General features: G+C 45.1%; 1 protein-coding gene across 2 annotated transcripts in view; it reads right to left on the reverse strand.

Annotated features, from left to right (window-relative positions):
- Positions 1-22,354, reverse strand: part of ttc39b (tetratricopeptide repeat domain 39B) — a 57,801-nt gene that overhangs the window by 30,086 nt on the left and 5,361 nt on the right. For both annotated transcript variants that reach the window (XM_031791591.1, XM_031791590.1), the window contains exon 2: positions 12,638-12,672. The gene's annotated coding sequence lies outside the window, so the exon portion shown is untranslated. The remainder of the gene's footprint in view (positions 1-12,637; positions 12,673-22,354) is intronic.

A 22,354-nucleotide genomic window follows, 5' to 3' on the forward strand; every position in this document is an offset into this window, starting at 1 on the left:
TAGTGGGGGTAGTGTGCATATATAGTATAGTGGGGTAGTGTGTATATATAGTATAGTGGGGTAGTGTGTATATATAGTATAGTGGGGTAGTGTGTATATATATTATAGTGGGGTAGTGTGTATATATAGTATAGTGGGGTAGTGTGTATATATAGTATAGTGGGGTAGTGTGTATATATAGTATAGTGGGGTAGTGTGTATATATATATATATATATAGTATAGTGGGGTAGTGTGTATATATAGTATAGTGGGGTAGTGTGTATATATATTATAGTGGGGTAGTGTGTATATATAGTATAGTGGGGTAGTGTGTATATATAGTATAGTGGGGTAGTGTGTATATATATAGTATAGTTGGGTAGTGTGAATATATATTATAGTGGGGTAGTGTGTATATATAGTATAGTGGGGGTAGTGTGTATATATAGTATAGTGGGGGTAGTGTGTATATATAGTATGGTGGGGGTAGTGTATATATATAGTATAGTGGGGTAGTGTGTATATATAGTATAGTGGGGTAGTGTGTATATATAGTATAGTGGGGTAGTGTGTATATATAGTATAGTGGGGTAGTGTGTATATATAGTATAGTGGGGGTAGTGTGTATATATAGTATAGTGGGGTAGTGTGTATATATAGTATAGTGGGGTAGTGTGTATATATAGTATAGTGGGGTAGTGTGTATATATATTATAGTGGGGTAGTGTGTATATATAGTATAGTGGGGTAGTGTGTATATATAGTATAGTGGGGTAGTGTGTATATATAGTATAGTGGGGTAGTGTGTATATATATATATATATAGTATAGTATAGTGGGGTAGTGTGTATATATAGTATAGTGGGGTAGTGTGTATATATATTATAGTGGGGTAGTGTGTATATATAGTATAGTGGGGTAGTGTGTATATATATAGTATAGTGGGGTAGTGTGAATATATATAGTATAGTTGGGTAGTGTGAATATATATTATAGTGGGGTAGTGTGTATATATAGTATAGTGGGGTAGTGTGTATATATAGTATAGTGGGGGTAGTGTGTATATATAGTATGGTGGGGGTAGTGTATATATATATATAGTATAGTGGGGGTAGTGTATATATATAGTATAGTGGGGGTAGTGTAAATGTATAGTATAGTGGGGGTAGTGTGTATATATAGTATAGTGGGGTAGTGTGTATATATAGTATAGTGGGGTAGTGTGTATATATAGTATAGTGGGGTAGTGTGTATATATATAGTATAGTGGGGTAGTGTGTATATATATAGTATAGTGGGGTAGTGTGTATATATATATAGTATAGTGGGGTAGTGTGTATATATATTATAGTGGGGTAGTGTGTATATATAGTATAGTGGGGTAGTGTGTATATATAGTATAGTGGGGTAGTGTGTATATATAGTATAGTGGGGTAGTGTGTATATATAGTATAGTGGGGTAGTGTGTATATATATTATAGTGGGGTAGTGTGCATATATAGTATAGTGGGGTAGTGTGCATATATAGTATAGTGGGGTAGTGTGTATATATAGTATAGTGGGGTAGTGTGTATATATAGTATAGTGGGGGTAGTGTGTATATATATATATATATATATATATATAGTATAGTGGGGGTAGTGTGTATATATATATATATATAGTATAGTGGGGGTAGTGTGTATATATATATATAGTATAGTGGGGGTAGTGTGTATATATATAGTATAGTGGGGGTAGTGTGTATATATATATATATAGTATAGTGGGGGTAGTGTGTATATATATATATATAGTATAGTGGGGTAGTGTGTATATATAGTATAGTGGGGTAGTGTGTATATATATTATAGTGGGGTAGTGTGTATATATAGTATAGTGGGGTAGTGTGTATATATAGTATAGTGGGGTAGTGTGTATATATATAGTATAGTTGGGTAGTGTGAATATATATTATAGTGGGGTAGTGTGTATATATAGTATAGTGGGGGTAGTGTGTATATATAGTATAGTGGGGGTAGTGTGTATATATAGTATGGTGGGGGTAGTGTATATATATATATAGTATAGTGGGGGTAGTGTATATATATAGTATAGTGGGGGTAGTGTAAATGTATAGTATAGTGGGGGTAGTGTGTATATATAGTATAGTGGGGTAGTGTGTATATATAGTATAGTGGGGGTAGTGTGTATATATAGTATAGTGGGGTAGTGTGTATATATATAGTATAGTGGGGTAGTGTGTATATATATATAGTATAGTGGGGTAGTGTGTATATATATAGTATAGTGGGGTAGTGTGTATATATATTATAGTGGGGTAGTGTGTATATATAGTATAGTGGGGTAGTGTGTATATATAGTATAGTGGGGTAGTGTGTATATATAGTATAGTGGGGTAGTGTGTATATATAGTATAGTGGGGTAGTGTGTATATATATTATAGTGGGGTAGTGTGCATATATAGTATAGTGGGGTAGTGTGCATATATAGTATAGTGGGGTAGTGTGTATATATAGTATAGTGGGGTAGTGTGTATATATAGTATAGTGGGGTAGTGTGTATATATAGTATAGTGGGGTAGTGTGTATATATAGTATAGTGGGGTAGTGTGTATATATAGTATAGTGGGGGTAGTGTGTATATATAGTATAGTGGGGGTAGTGTGCATATATAGTATAGTGGGGTAGTGTGTATATATAGTATAGTGGGGTAGTGTGTATATATAGTATAGTGGGGTAGTGTGTATATATATAGTATAGTGGGGGTAGTGTGTATATATATATATAGTATAGTGGGGGTAGTGTGTATATATATATATAGTACAGTGGGGTAGTGTGTATATATAGTATAGTGGGGTAGTGTGTATATATATTATAGTGGGGTAGTGTGTATATATAGTATAGTGGGGTAGTGTGTATATATAGTATAGTGGGGTAGTGTGTATATATATAGTATAGTTGGGTAGTGTGAATATATATTATAGTGGGGTAGTGTGTATATATAGTATAGTGGGGGTAGTGTGTATATATAGTATAGTGGGGGTAGTGTGTATATATAGTATGGTGGGGGTAGTGTATATATATAGTATAGTGGGGGTAGTGTATATATATAGTATAGTGGGGGTAGTGTAAATGTATAGTATAGTGGGGGTAGTGTGTATATATAGTATAGTGGGGTAGTGTGTATATATAGTATAGTGGGGGTAGTGTGTATATATAGTATAGTGGGGTAGTGTGTATATATATAGTATAGTGGGGTAGTGTGTATATATATAGTATAGTGGGGTAGTGTGTATATATATAGTATAGTGGGGTAGTGTGTATATATATTATAGTGGGGTAGTGTGTATATATAGTATAGTGGGGTAGTGTGTATATATAGTATAGTGGGGTAGTGTGTATATATAGTATAGTGGGGTAGTGTGTATATATAGTATAGTGGGGTAGTGTGTATATATATTATAGTGGGGTAGTGTGCATATATAGTATAGTGGGGTAGTGTGCATATATAGTATAGTGGGGTAGTGTGTATATATAGTATAGTGGGGTAGTGTGTATATATAGTATAGTGGGGTAGTGTGTATATATAGTATAGTGGGGTAGTGTGTATATATAGTATAGTGGGGTAGTGTGTATATATAGTATAGTGGGGGTAGTGTGTATATATAGTATAGTGGGGGTAGTGTGCATATATAGTATAGTGGGGTAGTGTGTATATATAGTATAGTGGGGTAGTGTGTATATATAGTATAGTGGGGTAGTGTGTATATATATTATAGTGGGGTAGTGTGTATATATAGTATAGTGGGGTAGTGTGTATATATAGTATAGTGGGGTAGTGTGTATATATAGTATAGTGGGGTAGTGTGTATATATATATATATATATAGTATAGTGGGGTAGTGTGTATATATAGTATAGTGGGGTAGTGTGTATATATATTATAGTGGGGTAGTGTGTATATATAGTATAGTGGGGTAGTGTGTATATATAGTATAGTGGGGTAGTGTGTATATATATAGTATAGTTGGGTAGTGTGAATATATATTATAGTGGGGTAGTGTGTATATATAGTATAGTGGGGGTAGTGTGTATATATAGTATAGTGGGGGTAGTGTGTATATATAGTATGGTGGGGGTAGTGTATATATATATATAGTATAGTGGGGGTAGTGTATATATATAGTATAGTGGGGTAGTGTAAATGTATAGTATAGTGGGGGTAGTGTGTATATATAGTATAGTGGGGTAGTGTGTATATATAGTATAGTGGGGGTAGTGTGTATATATAGTATAGTGGGGTAGTGTGTATATATATAGTATAGTGGGGTAGTGTGTATATATATAGTATAGTGGGGTAGTGTGTATATATATAGTATAGTGGGGTAGTGTGTATATATATTATAGTGGGGTAGTGTGTATATATAGTATAGTGGGGTAGTGTGTATATATAGTATAGTGGGGTAGTGTGTATATATAGTATAGTGGGGTAGTGTGTATATATAGTATAGTGGGGTAGTGTGTATATATATTATAGTGGGGTAGTGTGCATATATAGTATAGTGGGGTAGTGTGCATATATAGTATAGTGGGGTAGTGTGTATATATAGTATAGTGGGGTAGTGTGTATATATAGTATAGTGTGGGTAGTGTGTATATATATATATATATAGTATAGTGGGGGTAGTGTGTATATATATATATATATATATAGTATAGTGGGGGTAGTGTGTATATATATATATAGTATAGTGGGGGTAGTGTGTATATATATATAGTATAGTGGGGGTAGTGTGTATATATATATATAGTATAGTGGGGTAGTGTGTATATATATATATATAGTATAGTGGGGTAGTGTGTATATATAGTATAGTGGGGTAGTGTGTATATATATTATAGTGGGGTAGTGTGTATATATAGTATAGTGGGGTAGTGTGTATATATAGTATAGTGGGGTAGTGTGTATATATATAGTATAGTTGGGTAGTGTGAATATATATTATAGTGGGGTAGTGTGTATATATAGTATAGTGGGGGTAGTGTGTATATATAGTATAGTGGGGGTAGTGTGTATATATAGTATGGTGGGGGTAGTGTATATATATATATAGTATAGTGGGGGTAGTGTATATATATAGTATAGTGGGGGTAGTGTAAATGTATAGTATAGTGGGGGTAGTGTGTATATATAGTATAGTGGGGTAGTGTGTATATATAGTATAGTGGGGGTAGTGTGTATATATAGTATGTGGGGGTAGTGTGTATATATATAGTATAGTGGGGTAGTGTGTATATATATAGTATAGTGGGTAGTGTGTATATATATAGATAGGTGGGGGTAGTGTGTATATATATTATAGTGGGTAGTGTGTATATATAGTATAGTGGGGTAGTGTGTATATATAGTATAGTGGGGTAGTGTGTATATATAGTAAGTGGGGTAGTGTGTATATATAGTATAGTGGGGTAAGTGTGTATATATATTATAGTGGGGTAGTGTGCATATTATATAGTGGGGGTAGTGTGCATATATAGTTACGTGGGGGTAGTGTGTATATATAGTATAGTGGGGTAGTGTGTATATATAGTATAGTGGGGTAGTGTGTATATATAGTATAGTGGGGTAGTGGTGTATATATAGTATAGTGGGGTAGTGTGTATATATAGTATAGTGGGGGTAGTGTGTATATATAGTATAGTGGGGGTAGTGTGCATATATAGTATAGTGGGGTAGTGTGTATATATAGTATAGTGGGGTAGTGTGTATATATAGTATAGTGGGGTAGTGTGTATTATATTATAGTGGGTAGTGGTGTATATATAGTATAGTGGGGTAGTGTGTATATATAGTATAGTGGGGTAGTGTGTATATATAGTATAGTGGGGTAGTGTGTATATATAATATATATAATAGTATAGTGGGTAAGTGTGTATATAATAGTATAGTGGGGTAGTGTGTATATATATTATAGTGGGGTAGTGTGTATATATAGTATAGTGGGGTAGTGTGTATATATAGTATAGTGGGGTAGTGTGTATATATAGTATAGTTGGGTAGATGTGAATATATATTATAGTGGGGGTAGTGTGTATATATAGTATAGTGGGGGTAGTGTGTATATATAGTATAGTGGGGGTAGTGTGTATATATAGTATGGTGGGGTAGTGTATATATATATATAGTATAGTGGGGGTAGTGTATATATATAGTATAGTGGGGGTAGTGTAAATGTATAGTATAGTGGGGGTAGTGTGTATATATAGTATAGTGGGGTAGTGGGCTATTATAGTATAGTGGGGGTAGTGTGTATATATAGTATAGTGGGGTAGTGTGTATATATATAGTATAGTGGGGTAGTGTGTATATATATAGTATAGTGGGGTAGTGTGTATTATATAGTTATAGTGGGGTAGTGTGTATATATATTATAGTGGGGTAGTGTGTATATATAGTATAGTGGGGTAGTGTGTATATATAGTATAGTGGGGTAGTGTGTATATATAGTATAGTGGGGTAGTGTGTATATATAGTATAGTGGGGTAGTGTGTATATATATTATAGTGGGGTAGTGTGCATATATAGTATAGTGGGGTAGTGTGCATATATAGTATAGTGGGGTAGTGTGTATATATAGTATAGTGGGGTAGTGTGTATATATAGTATAGTGGGGGTAGTGTGTATATATATATATATAGTATAGTGGGGGTAGTGTGTAATATATATATATATATAGTATAGTGGGGGTAGTGTGTATATATATATAGTATAGTGGGGGTAGTGTGTATATATATATAGTATAGTGGGGGTAGTGTGTATATATATATATATAGTATAGTGGGGGTAGTGTGTATATATATATATATAGTATAGTGGGGTAGTGTGTATATATAGTATAGTGGGGTAGTGTGTATATATATTATAGTGGGGTAGTGTGTATATATAGTATAGTGGGGTAGTGTGTATATATAGTATAGTGGGGTAGTGTGTATATATATAGTATAGTTGGGTAGTGTGAATATATATTATAGTGGGGTAGTGTGTATATATAGTATAGTGGGGTAGTGTGTATATATAGTATAGTGGGGGTAGTGTGTATATATGTATGGTGGGGGTAGTGTATATATATATATAGTATAGTGGGGGTAGTGTATATTATTAGTATAGTGGGGGTAGTGTAATGTATAGTATAGTGGGGGTAGTGGTGTATATATAGTATAGTGGGGTAGTGTGTATATATAGTATAGTGGGGGTAGTGTGTATATATAGTATAGTGGGTAGTGTGTATATATATAGTATAGTGGGGTAGTGTGTATATATATATAGTATAGTGGGGGTAGTGTGTATATATATAGTATAGTGGGGTAGTGTGTATATATATTATAGTGGGGTAGTTGGTGTATATATAGTATAGTGGGGTAGTGTGTATATATAGTATAGTGGGGTAGTGTGTATATATAGTATAGTGGGTAGTGTGTATATATAGTATAGTGGGGGTAGTGTGTATATATATTATAGTGGGGTAAGTGTGCATATATAGTATAGTGGGGTAGTGTGCATATATAGTATAGTGGGGTAGTGTGTAATATATAGTATAGTGGGTGTGTGTATATATGTATAGTGGGTAGTGTGTTATATATATAGTTAGTGGGGTAGTGTGTAATATAGTATAGTGGGGGTAGTGTGTATATATAGATAGTGGGGTAGTGGTGGTATATATGTATAGTGGGGGTAGTGTGCATATATAGTATAGTGGGTAGTGTGTATATATAGTATAGTGGGGTAGTGTGTATATATAGTATAGTGGGGTAGTGTGTATATATATTATAGTGGGGGTAGTGTGTATATATAGTATCGTGGGGTAGTGTGTATATATAGTATAGTGGGGGTAGTGTGTATATATAGTATAGTGGGTAGTGTGTATATATATATTATATATAGTATAGTGGGGGTAGTGTATATATATTATAGTGGGGTAGTGTGTATATATAGTATAGTGGGGGTAGTGTGTATATATAGTATAGTGGGGGTAGTGTGTATATATAGTATAGTGGGGTAGTGTGTGTATATATATATATAGTATAGTGGGGTAGTGTGTGTATATATATATATATATAGTATAGTGGGGTAGTGTGTATATATAGTATAGTGGGGTAGTGTGTATATATAGTATAGTGGGGGTAGTGTGTATTATATTATAGTGGGGTAGTGTGTATATATAGTATAGTGGGGTAGTGTGTATATATAGTATAGTGGGGTAGTGTGTATATATATTGTATAGTGGGGTAGTGTGTATATATATATATTATAGTGGGTAGTGTGTATATATATTATAGTGGGGGTAATGTGCATATATAGTATAGTGGGGGTAGTGTGTATATATAGTATAGTGGGGTAGTGTGTATATATAGTATAGTGGGGTAGTGTGCATATATAGTATCTTGGGGTAGTGTGTATATATAGTATCGTGGGGTAGTGTGTATATATAGTATCGTGGGGTAGTGTGTATATATAGTATAGTGGGGTAGTGTGTATATATAGTATAGTGGGGTAGTAGTGATATATAGTATATGGGGTAGTGTGTATATATAGTATAGTGGGGGTAGTGTGTATATATTAGTATAGTGGGGTAGTGTGTTATATAGTATAGTGGGGTAGTGTGTATATATAGTATAGTGGGGTAGTGTGTATATATAGTATAGTGGGGTAGTGTGTATATATAGTATAGTGGGGGTAGTGTGTATATATAGTATAGTGGGGGTAGTGGTGTATATATAGTATAGTGGGGGTAGTGTGTATATATAGTATAGTGGGGGTAGTGTGTATATATAGTATAGTGGGGTAGTGTGTGTATATATATATAGTATAGTGGGGTAGTGTGTATATATAGTATAGTGGGGTAGTGTGTATATATAGTATAGTGGGGTAGTGTGATATATAGTATAGTGGGGTAGTGTGTATATATAGTATAGTGGGTAGTGTGTATATATATTATAGTGGGGTAGTGTGTATATATATTATATATTATAGTGGGGTAGTGTGTATATATAGTATAGTGGGGTAGTGTGTATATATATATATATTATAGTGGGGTAGTGTGTATATATAGTATAGTGGGGGTAGTGTGTATATATAGTATAGTGGGGTAGTGTGTATATATATATTATAGTGGGGGTAGTGTGTATATATATATATAGTATCGTGGGGTAGTGTGTATATATAGTATAGTGGGTAGTGTGTATATATATATATATATTATAGTGGGGTAGTGTGTATATATAGTATAGTGGGGTAGTGTGTATATATAGTATAGTGGGGTAGTGTGTATATATAGTATAGTGGGGTAGTGTGTATATATAGTATAGTGGGGTAGTGTGTATATATAGTATAGTGGGGGTAGTGTGTATATATAGTATAGTGGGGGTAGTGTGTATGCCACTGATAAAGCACGTGCCTGTTATCCGTCGTAGCACAGTAAGAGAGGTTTCATCACTATAGCAGATTCAGAGATTACTTTTTTGATAGTTGGCTTTAAAATCAATCAAGGTTCATTTGAGATGAAAGGCGAGTTCCTAATGAGTCCAGGAAGCCAGGAAGCCAGAGCTCTGTGTGACGTCCACAGCGACGGGGGCAGACATTTTGATCAAGAGACCTTTAGAAAATAGGCACATTTTCTCTAACACCAAACATACTAATTAGTATTTTACAGTTATAAAAAGGAAGGTGAAATCTTTAGTCATTTTATAATTTGATTATACTATATCTAGAAAGCATGTAATTTCAAGCCTTATTCATACAGTTCTGTTTAATAGGAAATGGATCAAACATTTCATATTTTAATCATTTAAAAAAATATATATATTTTAATCATATTTTTACTGTGTACTTGAGCTTGGTTATCTAGTGTGACGACACCTCAGCAGTGTATTTATGTATGAATTGTGGGTAAATAACAGCGATTTCCTTGAAAAGGGAAGAATCTGAGCTGTCCATCAATGCCAGAAGTAGTTCATTTTTCCCATCAGAGAGCGACAACACAGATGAGGTGAATAACAGGTCTAAAGTACCACTAAAAATGTGGCTGTGCGACCAGTACCTTGCGACCCCCCCCCCCCCCCCCCCCCCCCCTGAAAAAGAAGAACCAAAACAAAAAAGAAGAAGAACGAAACGCGGAACAATATTACGCCGATACACTCTTTACTGCTCAAACAAGACCGACTGATACATTGCTTACAAATTATAACCAATTATAATGATTCAAATGTTTATATTAAACTAATCAGAAGCAAGGGACAAAACTAGCATGCGTTCTAAAGAGTTCCTTTTTCTATCTTAAAGGGGGAGTGTTTTATTTTGAGGCAGGTTTAAATAAGCTAAGTAGCCAATAGGCAGAGGGGAGCATAATGTGTCTGATTCTCTGTATTAATGGTTTGGGAATAATAATGCATTTTATTTTGTAAAGTGGAGTCTTGCATCAAACAACATTTTCAGTCACCATTTTCAGTCATCTCCTTGTCTGAAGGACAAGTGGATAAACAGGTTAATGTCAAGACCTGCATGTTTGTTTTTAAGTCTCATGGAATGTAGTCCTACATTGAACACCACACATTGGCTGCTACTGTTGGTTGAATGATAGAACAGCTGTTTCCATGTTAAAATATTATGGGATGCATTTTCTCCTTTGTTTTTGATGGTAGGCCACTCTGGTAGGCCTACATTATGATCACATAGCCACAGCAGCACACTTGACCACTGTCCGAAACGGTAACTTAAAGCAATTAAAGCCTCAGTGTTCACAGTAAACACTGGAAGTTGAACAGAATTTTCACTCAGCAGACCTGAAATTTGCTCAGTGCCCAAAATAATGTTTGGGGAGCATTGAGAACAAGTGCATCAGGGCAGGGTCTGGGGCATCACCACTAGTCTATCACCAGGCAGACGGATTTGACAGGCAACAGGTGGCAAGCCCAAGCCAGTCAACAGGCAGAGCTAACTGAGATGGGAGTTTAAATGTAACACCGTTTACCTCAAGGCCAAAGAGGAGAAGGCTTTTACCAAAATCAGACCCATGTTACTCACCCAGAATAAAAAGAAAGGATTACAAATCAACCTGACATATGGAAAGGAGGTGTCCTGCCCAAACATTATCTGCACCGTCGAGGATCAACCTGACATATGGAAACGAGGTGTCCTGCCCAAACATTATAGGCACCGTCGAGGATCAACCTGACATATGGAAACGAGGTGTCCTGCCCAAACATTATCGGCACTGTCGAGGATACCATCTGGGAAAGAGGGTTAGTGTAATCCAAGATCCTTGGGACATCTCCACCCATAAACCCTAAAGCAAGCTGATTTATTAGCTAGCTAGATTTTAGATCAAATACACGTATTAGTTATAGTGAGAGGAGATTAACCAAGTATCAGTTGATCGTCAGCGTGTTGCCTGGTTGCTACGGTATTATCATCATCATCATCAGTTAGCTGAATGCAGTAATGAACTGTGTTAGTGTTGTATTTAAAAAGAGCACGTTTTAAATCACCTACATATGTACACTGAGTGTACAAAACATTAAGAACACCTTCCTACTATTGAGTTGCACGCATGAAAAAACCCAGCAGCATTGCAGTTCTTGACACAAACTGGTGCTCCTGGCACCTACTACCACACCCCATTTAAAGGCATTTAAATAGTGTGTCTTGCCCATTCACCCTCTGAATGGCACATATACACAATCCATGTCTCAAGTGTCTCAATCCTTCTTTAACCCAGTCTCCTCCCACTTCATCTACATGTCTCCTCCCACTTCATCTACATGTCTCCTCCCACCTCATCTACATGTCTCCTCCCACCTCATCTACATGTCTCCTCCCACTTCATCTACATGTCTCCTCCCACTTCATCTACATGTCTCCTCTCACCTCATCTACATGTCACCTCCCACTTCATCTACATGTCTCCTCCCACCTCATCTACATGTCTCCTCCCGCTTCATCTACATGTCTCCTCCCACTTCATCTACATGTCTCCTCCCACCTCATCTACATGTCACCTCCCACTTCATCTACATGTCTCCTCTCACCTCATCTACATGTCACCTCCCACTTCATCTACATGTCGCCTCCATCTACATGTCTCCTCCCACTTCATCTACATGTCTCCTCCCACTTCATCTACACTGATTTGAAGTGGGTTTAACAGGTGACATCAATAAGGGATCATAGCTTTCACCTGGATTCACCTGGTCAGTCTGTGTCATTGAAAGAGCAGCTGTTCTTAATGTTTTGTACACACACAGTGTATGTTTGCTGTTGCACTTTTGAAGACAATAAAAGGTTGTTTTGAATGTCTTGCCCCTTAGTGATGTGCTCTACATCATCAAGGATGACAATTAACAACGATACGACAGTAACACACAACAGATTATCCAAGATATCGTTTCTAATTGAGTTAAAACTGAAGTGTCAGTTCAAAACGGAGACGAGTGACTGAAGGGAGCACCCGGGAACCGGCTCAGCTCAAGCGTCTCGTTAACGCCATTCGTGTTTTTCAGGGCGTCTCGTTAACGCCATTAGTTTTCGTCAGGAACAATAGGTTGGTGACTAAATGAACAGTGGTGTGTGGGGAACCTCAAGCCCTCTAAAATACTTACACGGGTATCCGGTCGTAGGCATCTTCAAAACAATCCTGCAAAACACAAAAACAGACAAGTTACATTACACCCACAGAAACACAGACAGTATGGTGCCAGCTGGAACAGTGATAGCAGACAGTACGGTGCCAGCTGGAGAAGTGATAGCAGACTGTACGGTGCCAGCTGGAGCAGTGATAGCAGACAGTACGGTGCCAGCTGGAGCAGTGATAGCAGACAGTGTGTTGCCAGCTGGAGCAGTGATAGCAGACAGTACGGTGCCAGCTGGAGAAGTGATAGCAGACTGTACGGTGCCAGCTGGAGCAGTGATAGCAGACAGTACGGTGCCAGCTGGAGAAGTGATAGCAGACTGTACGGTGCCAGCTGGAGCAGTGATAGCAGACAGTACGGTGCCAGCTGGAACAGTGACAGCAGACAGTAGGGTGCCAGCTGGAGCAGTGATAGCAGACAGTACGGTGCCAGCTGGAACAGTGACAGCAGACAGTAGGGTGCCAGCTGGAGCAGTGATAGCAGACAGTACGGTGCCAGCTGGAACAGTGATAGCAGACAGTACGGTGCCAGCTGGAGCAGTGATAGCAGACAGTACGGTGCCAGCTGGAGCAGTGATAGCAGACAGTACGGTGCCAGCTGGAACAGTGACAGCAGACAGTAGGGTGCCAGCTGGAGCAGTGATAGCAGACAGTACGGTGCCAGCTGGAACAGTGATAGCAGACAGTATGGTGCCAGCTGGAGCAGTGATAGCAGACAGTGTGTTGCCAGCTGGAGCAGTGATAGCAGACAGTGTGTTGCCAGCTGGAGCAGTGATAGCAGACAGTGTGGTGCCAGCTGGAGCAGTGATAGCAGACAGTAGGGTGCCAGCTGGAGCAGTGATACCAGGCAGTATAGTGCCAGCTGGAGCAGTGTAGCAGACAGTATGGTGCCAGCTGGAGCAGTGATAGCAGACAGTACGGTGCCAGCTGGAGCAGTGATAGCAGACAGTATGGTGCCAGCTGGAGCAGTGATAGCAGACAGTAGGGTGCCAGCTGGAGCAGTGATAGCAGACAGTGTGTTGCCAGCTGGAGCAGTGATAGCAGACAGTGTGTTGCCAGCTGGAGCAGTGATAGACAGTACGGTGCCAGCTGGAGCAGTGATAGCAGACAGTGTGTTGCCAGCTGGAGCAGTGATAGCAGACAGTACAGTGCCAGCTGGAGCAGTGATAGCAGACAGTATAGTGCCAGCTGGAACAGTGACCTCCCATTGTTCAGAGGTCATTACAATAAATGGATGTAAAAAATGAGAAGGCACGAAAATAGTACAAAAAGAAGACTGCTTATGGAAAATCAAGAGATACTTTTTGCTGACTATTATTTTATTTAAATGGGAACATCAGTAACCTCATCTTCCACACAAACCATCCCCTGGCACAGTGCTATATTAGCACACTACCCCATTGTTAAGAGAGGGGTTGTTAACGAGGGGTGGAAACTCAGGATGTTAGACAACGAGGACTCTGAGTCAGCCAATGTCAACCTGTACAAGTCTGGAACAGTAATGGTACAGGGAAACGACAAACAGTTTCAGCTGGATTTTCACCTAATCAAAGTGGGAGCGCAGCAGGAGAAGCTCTCTCTTGGTGAAGACTCCCACATCCCGAGCGAGTCAGACTTCTTCATGAAACAACCCCAAAAGACGAGCAACTCCAAACGTAAAGTCAACCTCGCAGCAGAGAGTACTACTCGCTCACTGAAATGAAGGATAAATTCACCCCGCTGGAAGTAAGGCAGGTAGAGCTGGAACAGCAGGTGATTACACTTCAGTCAGGACAGACCCAGACAACAGTCCAGTAAAACAGCACCCCCTTAACCAGACCCGGAGTGCTGGAGGTGGACAGAGACATATCTGCACTCTGGACAGTGGTGAGACAACTTCAACAGGAGAAAGAGCAGGATCAGGAGAAGAACAGAGCACTAGAGGAGAGGATCAGACTGCTGGAGGAGAGGTTGAGGGGGATGGCGTGTGACAGAACAACCCATTAGAGAGCTGGCCACCTCCGCAGAGAAGCCAGCAGAACAGCCCACCTCACCTCCCGACACCACAGCAGAACAGTCCAACCCAGACCCCGACCATAGTGTCGACACCACAGCAGAACAGTCCAACCCATACCCTGACAATAGTGTCGACACCACAGCAGAACAGTCCAATCCAGACCCCGACCATAGTGTCGACACCACAGCAGAACAGTCCAACCCAGACCCCGACAATAGTGTCGACACCACAACAGAACAGTCCAACCCAAACCCCGACCATAGTGTCGACACCACAGCAGAACAGTCCAATCCAGACCCCGACCATAGTGTCGACATCACAGCAGAACAGTCCAACCCAGACCCCTACCATAGTGTCGACACCACAACAGAACAGTCCAACCCAAACCCCGACCATAGTGTCGACACCACAGCAGAACAGTCCAATCCAGACCCCGACCATAGTGTCGACATCACAGCAGAACAGTCCAACCCAGACCCCGACCATAGTGTCGACATCACAGCAGAACAGTCCAACCCAGACCCAGACCATAGAGTCGACACCAGAGCAGAACAGACAAATTAAAAACCCCAAACACCAAGGGGATCTAACCCCCCGTCAGCCACCCTGATAGCCCTCCTGACAACCCCCGTCAGCCACCCTGATAGCCCTCCTGACAACCCCCCCTGTCAGCCACCCTGATAGCCCTCCTGACAACCCCCCCTGTCAGCCACCCTGATAGCCCTCCTGACAACCCCCCCTGTCAGCCACCCTGATAGCCCTCCTGACAACCCCCCCTGTCAGCCACCCTGATAGCCCTCCTGACAACCCCCCCTGTCAGCCACCCTGATAGCCCTCCTGACAACCCCCCCTGTCAGCCACCCTGATAGCCCTCCTGACAACCCCCCCTGTCAGCCACCCTGATAGCCCTCCTGACAACCCCCCCTGTCAGCCACCCTGATAGCCCTCCTGACAACCCCCCCTGTCAGCCACCCTGATAGCCCTCCTGACAACCCCCCCTGTCAGCCACCCTGATAGCCCTCCTGACAACCCCCCCTGTCAGCCACCCTGTCAGCCCTCCTGACAACCCCCCCTGTCAGCCACCCTGTCAGCCCTCCTGACAACCCCCCCTGTCAGCCCTCCTGACAACCCCCCCTGTCAGCCCTCCTGACAACCCCCCTGTCAGCCCTCCTGACAACCCCCCCTGTCAGCCACCCTGACAACCCCCCCTGTCAGCCCTCCTGACAACCCCCCCTGTCAGCCCTCCTGACAACCCCCCCTGTCAGCCCTCCTGACAACCCCCCCTGTCAGCCACCCTGATAGCCCTCCTGACAACCCCCCCTGTCAGCCACCCTGATAGCCCTCCTGACAACCCCCCCTGTCAGCCACCCTGATAGCCCTCCTGACAACCCCCCCTGTCAGCCACCCTGATAGCCCTCCTGACAACCCCCCTGTCAGCCACCCTGATAGCCCTCCTGACAACCCCCCCTGTCAGCCACCCTGATAGTCCCTCCTGACAACCCCCCCCTGTCAGCCACCCTGATAGCCTCCTGACAACCCCCCCTGTCAGCCACCCTGATAGCCCTCCTGACAACCCCCCCTGTCAGCCACCCTGATAGCCCTCCTGACAACCCCCCTGTCAGCCACCCTGATAGCCCTCCTGACAACCCCCCCTGTCAGCCACCCTGATAGCCCTCCTGACAACCCCCCCTGTCAGCCACCCTGATAGCCCTCCTGACAACCCCCCCTGTCAGCCACCCTGATAGCCCTCCTGACAACCCCCCTGTCAGCCACCCTGATAGCCCTCCTGACAACCCCCCCCTGTCAGCCACCCTGATAGCCCTCCTGACAACCCCCCCTGTCAGCCACCCTGATAGCCCTCCTGACAACCCCCCCTGTCAGCCACCCTGATAGCCCTCCTGACAACCCCCCCTGTCAGCCACCCTGATAGCCCTCCTGACAACCCCCCCTGTCAGCCACCCTGATAGCCCTCCTGACAACCCCCCCTGTCAGCCACCCTGATAGCCCTCCTGACAACCCCCCCTGTCAGCCACCCTGATAGCCCTCCTGACAACCCCCCCTGTCAGCCCTCCTGACAACCCCCCCTGATAGCCCTCCTGACAACCCCCCTGTCAGCCACCCTGATAGCCCTCCTGACAACCCCCCCTGTCAGCCACCCTGATAGCCCTCCTGACAACCCCCCCCTGTCAGCCCTCCTGACAACCCCCCCTGATAGCCCTCCTGACAACCCCCCCTGTCAGCCCTCCTGACAACCCCCCCACACCCACTGAGGACATACACAAGATAAAGATTGTTCTCCTTATGGACTCAAATGGGAAATATATACAAGAGAAAAACCTTTTTCCCCAAACACAGTGTGTCTAAACTCTGGTGTCCAAACACCCAGCGCGCCCTAGACCTTCTGTCTGAGAACGAACTAGGTTCACCCAGCCACATGATAATACACACAGGCACAAAGAACCTGAGAACACAGCAGGAAAGGGTGGCCACAGCACTGAAGGGAGTGATTGAAAAGGCTTCTTCTACTTTCCCCAACGCACAATTGGTTATCTCCACCTTACTACCATGAAAAAACGTTCACCCTGCTACCATACAGCAGGTAAATGCAGGGATTTCCTGTGACTGTGCCTCAAAACCAAATGTTTTCCTGGCCCACCACTCCACCCTGGACTAGAACAGCCTCTATGACCAGGTCCACCTCTACAAGGCAGCCGTGCCCACCACTCCACCCTGGACTAGAACAGCCTCTATGACCAGGTCCACCTCTACAAGGCAGCCGTGCCCACCACTCCACCCTGGACTTGAACAGCCTCTATGACCAGGTCCACCTATACAAGGCAGCAATCACAACCCTGCCAGGACCCTGAAGGACGTCACCCTCAACAGCAGCCCCAGCACCTCACACAGGAGAAACAGAGCAATAGACACCCTGCTCAGACCAGCGAGACCCCCCCCCACCCCTACACATAGAGGGCCCCACTCAGACCATAGAGGACCACCCCACCCAGACCATAGAGGACCATAGAGGACCACCCCACCCAGACTAGAGGACCACCCCACCCAGACCATAGAGGACCACCCCACCCAGACTAGAGAGGACCATAGAGGACCATGGAGGACCCCCCCCCCCACCAAGACCATAGAGGACCCCACCCAGACCATAGAGGACCATAGAGGACCATGGAGGATCCCCCCCCCCCACCAAGACCATAGAGGACCACCCACCCAGACCATAGAGGACCCCCCACCCAGACCATAGAGGACCACCCCACCCAGACCATAGAGGACCATAGAGGACCACCCCACCCAGACCATAGAGGACCCCCACCCAGACCATAGAGGACCACCCCACCCAGACCATAGAGGACCATGGAGGATCCCCCCCCCACCAAGACCATAGAGGACCACCCACCCAGACCATAGAGGACCACCCCACCCAGACCATAGAGGCCCACCCCACTCAGACCATAGAGGCCCACCCCACTCAGACCATAGAGGACCACCCCACTCAGACCATAGAGGACCACCCCACTCAGACCATAGAGGACCACCCCACTCAGACCATAGAGGCCCACCCCCTTCAGACCATAGAGGACCCCCACCCAGACCATAGAGGACCACCCCACCCAGACCATAGAGGACCCCCACCCAGACCATAGAGGACCCCCCACCCAGACCATAGAGGGCCATAGAGGACCACCCCACCCAGACTAGAGGACCACCCCACCCAGACCATAGAGGACCACCCCACCCAGACCATAGAGGGCCACCCCACCCAGACTAGAGAGGACCATAGAGGATCCCCCCCCACCCAGACCATAGAGGACCACCCCACCCAGACCATAGAGGACCACCCCACCCAGACCATAGAGGACCCCCCACCCAGACCATAGAGGGCCACCCCACCCAGACCATAGAGGACCATAGAGGACCCCACCCAGACCATAGAGGGCCATAGAGACCCCCCACTCAGACCATAGAGGACCCCACTCAGACCATAGAGGACCACCCCACCCAGACCATAGAGGAACCCCCACTCAGACCATAGAGGCCCATAGAGGACCCCACCCAGACCATAGAGGACCACCCACCCAGACCATAGAGGACCATAGAGGACCACCCCACCCAGACCATAGAGGACCCTCACCCAGACCATAGAGGACCACCCCACCCAGACCATAGAGGACCATAGAGGACCCCCACCCAGACCATAGAGGACCACCCCACCCAGACCATAGAGGACCACCCCACCCAGACCATAGAGGACCCCCCCACCCAGACCATAGAGGACCCCCCCACCCAGACCATAGAGGCCCCCCCCACCCAGACCATAGAGGACCACCCACCCAGACCATAGAGCCCCCCCCCACCCAGACCATAGAGGACCCACCCAGACCATAGAGGCCAATAGAGGACCCCACCCAGACCATAGAGGACCCCACCCAGACCATAGAGGACCATAGAGGACCACCCCACCCAGACCATAGAGGCCCATAGAGGACCACACCCAGACCATAGAGGGCCATAGAGGACCCCACCACCCAGACCATAGAGGACCACCCCCCCAGACTATAGAGGACCCCCCCAGACCATAGAGGACCCCCCAGACCATAGAGGACCCCACCCAGACCATAGAGGAACCCCCACCCAGACCATAGAGGACCATAGAGGACCCCCACCCAGACTAGAGAGGACCACCCCACCCAGACTAGAGAGGACCATAGAGGACCATGGAGGATCCCCCCCCACCCAGACCATAGAGGACCCCCACCCAGACCATAGAGGCCCATAGAGAACCCCCCACTCAGACCATAGAGGACCTCCCCACTCAGACCATAGAGGACCATAGAGAACCCCCCACCCAGACCATAGAGAACCCCCCACCCAGACCATTGAGGACCCCACCCAGACCATAGAGGACCACCCCACCCAGACCATAGAGGTACCCCCACCCAGACCATAGAGGTACCCCCACCCAGACCATAGAGGACCACCCTACCCAGACCATAGAGAACGCCCCACCCAGACCATTGAGGACCCCACCCAGACCATAGAGGACCACCCCACCCAGACCATAGAGGACCACCCACCCAGACCATAGAGGTACCCCCACCCAGACCATAGAGGACCACCCACCCAGACCATAGAGGTACCCCCACCCAGACCATAGAGGACCACCCCACCCAGACCATAGAGGACCACCCACCCAGACCATTGAGGACCCCACCCAGACCAGAGGCCCACCCACCCAGACCATAGAGCTACCCCCACCCAGACCATAGAGGAACCACCCCACCCAGACCATAGAGGTACCCCCACCCAGACCATAGAGGCCCATAGAGGACCCACCCAGACCATAGAGGTACCCCCACCCAGACCATAGAGGCCCATAGAGGACCACCCCACCCAGACCATAGAGGGCCCCCCACCCAGACCATAGAGGACCCCCACCCAGACCATAGAGGACCCCCCCACCCAGACCATAGAGGACCCCCCCACCCAGACCATAGAGGGCCCCCCACCCAGACCATAGAGGACCCCCCACCCAGACCATAGAGGACCCCCCCACCCAGACCATAGAGGACCCCCCACCCAGACCATAGAGGACCCCCCACCCAGACCATAGAGGACCACCCCACCCAGACCATAGAGGCCCATAGAGGACCCCCACCCAGACCATAGAGGACCACCCCACCCAGACCATAGAGGCCCATAGAGGACCACCCCACCCAGACCATAGAGGACCCCCACCCAGACCATAGAGGCCCACCCAGACCATAGAGGGCCAACCCACCCAGACCATAGAGGTCCACCCCACCCAGACCATAGAGGACCACCCCACTCAGACCATAGAGGACCACCCCACCCAGACCATAGAGGACCACCCCACCCAGACCATAGAGGACCCCCACCCAGACCATAGAGGCCCACCCAGACCATAGAGGGCCAACCCACCCAGACCATAGAGGCCCATAGAGGACCACCCACCCAGACCATAGAGGACCACCCCACCCAGACCATAGAGGACCACCCCACTCAGACCATAGAGGACCACCCACCCAGACCATAGAGGCCCCCCCCACCCAGACCAGAGGACCCCACCCAGACCATAGAGGCCAAGAGGACCCCCACCCAGACCATAGAGGGCCCCCACCCAGACCATAGAGGACCCCCACCCAGACCATAGAGGAACCCCCACCCAGACCATAGAGGACCCCACCCAGACCATAGAGGACCACCCCACCCAGACCATAGAGGACCACCCCACCCAGACCATAGAGGACCCCACCCAGACCATAGAGGACCCCCCACCCAGACCATAGAGGACCCCCACCCAGACCATAGAGGACCACCCCACCCAGACCATAGAGGACCACCCCACCCAGACCATAGAGGACCACCCCACCCAGACCATAGAGGACCCCCCCACTCAGACCATAGAGGACGATAGAGGACCACCCCACCCAGACCATAGAGGTACCCCCACCCAGACCATAGAGGACCACCCCCCCAGACCATAGAGCATAGACCATAGACCATAGATTCTCTGATAGAGTTCAGTGTGTCAAATCGGAGGGTCTGCTGTCCGGACCTCTGGCAGTCTCTATGGGGGTGCCACAGGGTTCAATTCTTGGACCGACTCTCTTCTCTGTATACATCAATGAGGTCGCTCTTGCTGCTGGTGAGTCCCTGATCCACCTCTACGCAGACGACACCATTCTGTATACTTCCGGCCCTTCTTTGGACACTGTGTTAACAACCCTCCAGGCAAGCTTCAATGCCATACAACTCTCCTTCCGTGGCCTCCAATTGCTCTTAAATACAAGTAAAACTAAATGCATGCTCTTCAACCGATCGCTACCTGCACCTACCCGCCTGTCCAACATCACTACTCTGGACGGCTCGGACTTAGAATACGTGGACAACTACAAATACTTAGGTGTCTGGTTAGACTGTAAACTCTCCTTCCAGACCCATATCAAATATCAAATCAAATCTCCAATCCAAAGTTAAATCTAGAATTGGCTTCCTATTTCGCAACAAAGCATCCTTCACTCATGCTGCCAAACATACCCTTGTAAAACTGACCATCCTACCAATCCTCGACTTTGGCGATGTCATTTACAAAATAGCCTCCAATACCCTACTCAACAAATTGGATGCAGTCTATCACAGTGCAATCCGTTTTATCACCAAAGCCCCATATACTACCCACCATTGCGACCTGTACGCTCTCGTTGGCTGGCCCTCGCTTCATACTCGTCGCCAAACCCACTGGCTCCATGTCATCTACAAGACCCTGCTAGGTAAAGTCCCCCCTTATCTCAGCTCGCTGGTCACCATAGCATCTCCCACCTGTAGCACACGCTCCAGCAGGTATATCTCTCTAGTCACCCCCAAAACCAATTCTTTCTTTGGCCGCCTCTCCTTCCAGTTCTCTGCTGCCAATGACTGGAACGAACTACAAAAATCTCTGAAACTGGAAACACTTATCTCCCTCACTAGCTTTAAGCACCAACTGTCAGAGCAGCTCACAGATTACTGCACCTGTACATAGCCCACCTATAATTTAGCCCAAACAACTACCTCTTTCCCAACTGTATTTAATTTTAATAAATTTATTTATTTTGCTCCTTTGCACCCCATTATTTTTTATTTCTACTTTGCACATTCTTCCATTGCAAAACTACC

Source organism: Oncorhynchus kisutch, linkage group LG16, assembly GCF_002021735.2.
Source record: "Oncorhynchus kisutch isolate 150728-3 linkage group LG16, Okis_V2, whole genome shotgun sequence".
Taxonomy (NCBI): domain Eukaryota; kingdom Metazoa; phylum Chordata; class Actinopteri; order Salmoniformes; family Salmonidae; genus Oncorhynchus; species Oncorhynchus kisutch.